Here is a 6,978-nt window from a genome sequence, read left to right as displayed (position 1 = left end):
TGGTGCCAATGGTGGTCGTATGCGTGTTTGGCGCCGTGCAGGTGAGCGCCACAATCAAGATTGCGTACGACCGAGGCACACAGGGCCAACACCCGGCATCATGGTGTGGGGAGCGATCTCCTACACTGGCCGTACACCACTGGTGATCGTCGAGGGGACACTGAATAGTGCACGGTACATCCAAACCGTCATCGAACCAATCGTTCTACCATTTCTAGGCCGGCAAGGGAACTTGCTGTTCCAACAGGACAATGCACGTCCGCATGTATCCCGTGCCACCCAACGTGCTCTAGAAGGTGTAAGTCAACTACCCTGGCCAGCAAGATCTCCGGATCTGTCCCCCATTGAGCATGTTTGGGACTGGATGAAGCGTCGTCTCACGCGGTCTGCACGTCCAGCACGAACGCTGGTCCAACTGAGGCGCCAGGTGGAAATGGCATGGCAAGCCGTTCCACAGGACTACATCCAGCATTTCTACGATCGTCTCCATGGGAGAATAGCAGCCTGCATTGCTGCGAAAGGTGGATATACACTGTACTACTGCCGACATTGTGCATGCTCTGTTGCCTGTGTCTATGTGCCTGTGGTTCTGTCAGTGTGATCATGTGATGTATCTGACCCCAGGAATGTGTCAATAAAGTTTCCCCTTCCTGGGACAATGAATTCACGGTGTTCTTATTTCAATTTCCAGGAGTGTATAATGCTATTTGAGTCGCTTTTCATATCTGTTGTTTAATAATAGATACCAATACGTTGTCTGTGCAACAGTGGCGGTGTCAGGGGTGCACCAGAGCCCACTCAAAATTTTCTTGGCGCACCCTCAGGCCCACTCAATAAAGACGGACAAATTTCATAATCAAAGTCCAAAGCCAAACGTTATTTTATAAAATTAAAATAATTTTTACACAGTTATAGACACACGACAGATCACTCCGTTAATTTGTTAAGCAATTTTTTAATATCCCATATTAAAGCCGTAAAATAAAAGAAACACATTCTAAATGGATTTTATGATGACATTGTTAACATCGACCTGTCCGTTGATCCGTAACTGTTGAACAACGCGTGAACGAACTAGTCGATCGATGTATCGAATTAACGGTTTTTCCCCTCTGTGTGTTTTGTGTTTGCGCCTGTGTTAGTTTGCATTAACGGCAAACAATAAAAACAAATTGTTTCATTGTGGTCTCCGTTTTGTTTCTACTAGTGAGTTGTTCGTCATGTGGAAAGTGAACGTATTAACGTGGCAAACTGTCCTAGAATATCAGATTTCCTTAGTCGGCAACAAAAATTTATTTAACCAGATGAGGACGTTATGTACATCTCTGTCTGTGAATGCAGAGGTTGGTTTCCACGATTTAGAAAGTGATATGGAAGAAATTGTGTTTGATGAAGAAGAAATGGATGTCGGAAAAGAATTTAAGTAGTTGGGAAATGAAAAGCACGGTGTAAACAAAGGTAAAGATTTATTTCTATTCCTAGCGATAACACTAGCAGCCTTAATCCATCTGCTTCCATTTTGTGGTATGTCTACGAAACCTACTGACAAACCAAAACAGCCTCTATAAAATCATTTTCTTTTTCGCGTGTTTGGAGACAGAAAAAGAAATTTCAAGCCAGCTTGGTACAAAATTCATCATCCAACGCTAGAACGTAGTATTGATGATGCATATTTTCCTGTCTGTCGACTTTTTCGACCCCGAATTCAAGGCACAAAAAGAGAGTTGCATAGTTTTGTAAGTGAGGGTTTTACTAAATGGAAAAGAGCACCAGAGTCTAATTCCGGCTTTAAACAGCATGAGAACAGCTTCACACACAAATATCTCTGTAGTTGCTTAGGAGCCTTTCAAAAATTTAAAATGTAAGTTTGTGTTTTTATGAGTGGGTCGGCAGTGCATCAAATGTTTATTGCAACAGAAATAAAAATGAAAAGTGGAATTAAAAAGGTTACTAGATGGGACTGTCAATATACTTCATGTCTGGATGTGAAGAAGACAACTGAAGCTATAGTTGTAACCCGAGTAAACATTAAGGCATAAATTTCAAAACGAGCTGCAGAAACATCTGGATTTGGTGCAAGGCTGAATTGTTCTTTTGTTTTTCATGTATGCCTGTTCACATGCTTGATAGAAAAGTGCATGTCACGATCTGATTTTCTTCATGGCAAAGACTTTGTGATATTGTTGCTTCAATCAACGTAGTAGAAGCTACAAGGGATCAGTTCAGTCAAATGCGTAGATCAGACTCGGATTTCACTTATGTGTGGAAAGAAAGTGTTCTTGTAGTTTAATTCGAAAGTTGCCATAACATCTTGAGTAAATAAAGACAGCCTGTAAACTATACAACCAAATGGCTTCAAATCTTTAGTATTTGATAAAGCTTTATGTATGATAGACACTGAACTAGGGAATAATTAAAGGACTCAATATAATAGTCTAAACCTGAAAAGTGAATGTTTTATGGATAAACGAAATTATTCATAGAAAACTGAATCGTTGGAGGCACAAGTTAAGGTATTAAAAAACCTTATCGTTAGACAAGAACAGCAAAACGGAGTGAAGAATGGCAATTTACTTGCATTGCTCCAGTTGTTAGAGCAATATAAATTTACTTAACATGATTTATACAAATTAAGTCAAATAGCAGTGGCTATTCCAGCTTTCTCTGCAGCACGTGAAAGAACATTTTCGCGTATGCGACGTGTAGTAAGTCATGTAAGGAATTCAGTGTCTGATTACCGCCTGAGTTATATGTGTATTCCAGAAATAGAAGAACTTTGACAAAGACTTGATTTGCAAAGAGTGGTTGATGATTTTGCTATCTGTCACAAAAGACGGATTAATCTGTTTCAAAAATAAGTAAACACCGGTTTCGTATTTGTATTTAACAGTTTTTCCATTTTTTCTCAGTGGTGTCTGTTTTCCAGCTGATCATAAAAAATATATACTCTCGAAGACGTTTGTTTTGAGGCATAATTTGTTTTTGTTGTGTGGCATATCGAAAAGGGGTTTCATTCGTATCGGAGTATGTTATATGTGGACACTATATAGTATATATAGTTCCTAAACTCACCGCCAGAGGTCGGGCCAAAACTACACTTTTCCGATACTATCAGCTTTATCAAACAATTGCCTGTGGCCCTGGCGAATGTTTTGTGCACTCCGCTTTGCTTTGTGTTGTGTGTTGATCGTTGTTTTGTGTTCACAGTTTGAAATGACTAAATATGGTCAATGATGGCGTTAGAGTGCGACCTTGGCAACACCACAAAATACTGGCGATCCGCCGGCCGAGTGGTCTAGCGGTTCAGGCGCTCAGTCCGGAACCGCGCGACTGCTACGGTCGCAGGTTCGAATCCTCCCTCGGGCATGGATGTGTGTGATGTCCTTAGGTTAGTTAGGTTACACTAGTTCTAAGTTCTAGGGGACTTATGACCTCAGAAGTTAAGTCCCATAGTGCTCAGAACAATTTGAACCGCCGGCCGAAGCGGCCGTGCGGTTAAAGGCGCTGCAGTCTGGAACCGCAAGACCGCTACGGTTGCAGGTTCGAATCCTGCCTCGGGCATGGATGTTTGTGATGTCCTTAGGTTAGTTAGGTTACACTAGTTCTAAGTTCTAGGGGACTAATGACCTTAGCAGTTGAGTCCCATAGTGCTCAGAGCCATTTTTGAACTGGCGATCCCAAATGAGCATATTTTAGTTATGCTTTCGCAGGATCCAGAACGTGGACGTAGGCTGACAGTCCTTACCCGCTTTTTTAAGAGTGGAAGGCGTGCCTTGTTCCCCCTGCTCCGCCAGCACAGCCTTAGGAGGAACTGGCTCCGACCCTCTCCTCTCTGGCCGACAAACATTCTCGTTAGTTTATGCAGCAGCCTACAACCACGATATAGTGCCCGAATATATCTATAATAGCGTATATGTGTATCGGAAAATATAGCTATTCTGTAATTCATTGTATTGTAAATCACTTGATTGTAACTTTGACGCAGTCTGTCCAGCCATGGCTGGTAGGTAAATGACGAAGACCTGGTAATAAATGGCAATGTATATAGGAGTACTATAGTTTTCAATACAAGAACGGAAATATTTTTTCAGTGTTACGCTGTTAATGAGCGATTGCGTGTATTAAAATATGGTTTATGTATACTGGTTACCGTACTGAAGTTTCTGATGGAAAGAAAATGTCAGGCTATGTAGATTAAGGGGAGGCTGGCATTTTTGGAAGTGCCCGGGTTTTATTCATCCAGAATTTGAGAATGAGAGCGCACAGGGACTTCCGATAAACTTTCAAGTAATTTCAAACTTTTCGAAACTTTTTCTCGCTGAGTTAGTAGTGAAGAGATAGCAAATTAAAACTTCATGCCTGATGCTGCCGTTGTACTGCATAGACGGTGGAAACGTTGTAGATGATAATTTTTTTTCCCATTTGGGGGGGGGGGCAAATGATGAAGGAAAAAAATTTATCACTGTCTACGTTTCCGTCGTCTATGCAGTACAACGGCAGCAGCAGGTATGACGTTTTAATTTGCAAACTCTTTACTACTAACTCTATTCGCAATGCGCTTTGCAGACAGTATCCACATAAACCACTAACTGTCCCTTCAAAATTATGATACAAACGGTTCAGGACATACGTCACAAATATTGAGATGTGTGAAAAACTAGCTTTTGCTTCAAATGTGGTGCAAATTACCCAGATTATATTCATCCAGTATTTGATAATCAGAGCACGTAACGACTTCCAACAAATTTTAACCATAATTTCAAACTTACCGTAAGCGTAGTTTTCCTTTACGTGCTTAATGTAAAATATTCAACTCATTAACTCGATTGGCAAGCGCTCGGATGTATGAAGCTATTTTATACTTGGGGGTTGATTCTTTCACAGGTTTTCACTAAAACTGAACTTTTCACTGCCACTGTGCACAGAAATTAACATAGTTCACTGTTTTTGAAGGAAAAACAATAGCATGAGCTATTTGGACTTAGTAAAAGGCATGGAGATACAATTTTCAGGTAGAAAGGGGGGGGGGGGGGGGCGTGACAAAGCAATGATGCCCTAGACTAGGAAAAAAAAAAATTAACTCGATGCAAATACATAAATGTATAAAAGAACTACAAGCATACAGCGATAACAGCACATGGACTAAATTTAATCTGTACTGCAAACCAAATATGGCATTTTATGATGTCTATTATAATGAATTTATGGGCGGAATGATGTAAGGCAGGAAATTAATGTTTCAAGTCACATTCTGCCCTTCATATTTATTCGCGTGAACTCAAGGCTAGGCCCAACCATTTTATAATGTGACGCACCTTTGTGACACATGGTAGAGCCACCACTGCTTTGAAAGACACCCCATGCCCTTCCTAAACTATTCTGCTCCTATAAATGAAGAGTTTCATTTATTATTGATACTCTATTACAGTTTATTTTGTATATATCATATATGGCACATCTACCAGGCTTATATCTCTGCAATTTCCTCCTCCTTTTTTGAGAGGTGTAACAATGACATTCTTGCCTGTGCCTGGAATTTTTCTTTGTAGCAAGCTTCAGAAACATAACACCATATTTTATGTGACTCTGCATTACCGGTACGTAATTCTGTCTTTTCCTCTTCCCTTGCGGTTTTTGCTTTTTGAAAGTGCTTCATCAAGTTTTTGAACTATAGGCAGGCCTTCTGAATTTCCTGTATAAGCAACTTTTGTTACCTCGATATCTTCTGTAGTTATAGGTATTCATCACTGGTCGTAAATAAAACGCAACGAAGAAGTATCATATTGTTGCTTTATATTTGCCGGTGTGTCACAGCACAGATCTCTTTACTGATATTATATTTATTTTGGAACTATACAGCAACCATTTGATTCTTCAACAGGTCTGTAAAAAAACACAATTAAAAAGCTTATCGAACATTAATTACCGTACAGACGAATAGCGAAATAACAGACATCTACTGCAGAAGTCTAAATAACTATCGTAGTACCTACAGTGGGAAATAACTAATGAAAACGTAGAAGTGAAAGAACTTGAAAGGCCACATTTGTAATACCCCTTAAAGCTGACGCAAAAATCTAAGGATACACACATAAAGCAAAAGTAATAATCACTACATATTTAACACAGTACTAATGTCAAGGTCCCATGGTGTAATGGTTAGCACTCTGGACTCTGAATCCAGCGATCCGAGTTCAAATCTCGGTGGGACCTGATTATTTTTTTCCCTTTCCTGCCATTAATTTCAAAGGTCATTAATGATATTCTGTACTACAAGCCGATTCATAACATGTATTCTACATCTACGTTAGCTTTTCTTACGGATGATACCAAATGAAGATTCGTCTTGCATCAGTCAATGTTCCGTTGTGATGAACACTGGGCAGTGCCTTTCAGGGATGGTATTTTAAAAGAAGGATATTAAGATGAAGAAACTGTAACACGAAAACCTCCGAAACCGAAGGTCGAAGTGACAACGTTTCTCTTTCCACAACAGTACAATGAGTACGACTAAACCTTTAACACTGCCTGATAGACATCAAAGAAAACCAGAGTATCTTCACGGTAAGGGGGGAGGTACATTCACACAACACAAGAAATAAACATTACATTGACACGCCCCAGGTAAGGCTGAAGAAAACCCAAAGGTGCCATAACTACATGGGGATTAAGCCATTCAACAAACTGCCTATAACACTGAGGGAAATGCCGGTACAGCAACTAGGGAAGAAACTAAAAAATTGGCAGATTCTGAATACAACCTACAATGTTCTGGAATTCAAAGAAAACTTGAGACGCCTCCAGAATGAATGATGATTATAGCATGTAGTGAAAATATAGGCGGTATCAGATTTTGTGACAAATTTGATCCAAGGAGATGTATAACTGTAAATACTTTTCTTTTCTGTATATTTAAAAAAAACTAATTGGTACCTTTAAAAAAACCTGTATGTATGTACTGAATTGTGTTTTGGTGCC

At 39.9% G+C, this 6,978-nt stretch overlaps 1 non-coding gene across 1 annotated transcript; it reads left to right on the top strand.

Annotated features, from left to right (window-relative positions):
- Positions 1–6,141: 6,141 nt before the first annotated feature.
- Trnaq-cug (transfer RNA glutamine (anticodon CUG)) lies at positions 6,142–6,213 on the top strand. Its single transcript has one exon. It is a non-coding gene; the product is annotated as a tRNA-Gln (tRNA).
- The last annotated feature ends 765 nt before the right edge of the window (positions 6,214–6,978 follow it).

Source organism: Schistocerca serialis, chromosome 2 (assembly GCF_023864345.2).
Source record: "Schistocerca serialis cubense isolate TAMUIC-IGC-003099 chromosome 2, iqSchSeri2.2, whole genome shotgun sequence".
Lineage (NCBI taxonomy): Eukaryota > Metazoa > Arthropoda > Insecta > Orthoptera > Acrididae > Schistocerca > Schistocerca serialis.
Note: the sequence above shows the minus strand (reverse complement) of the source record. Positions and strands in the feature narration are given on the sequence as shown.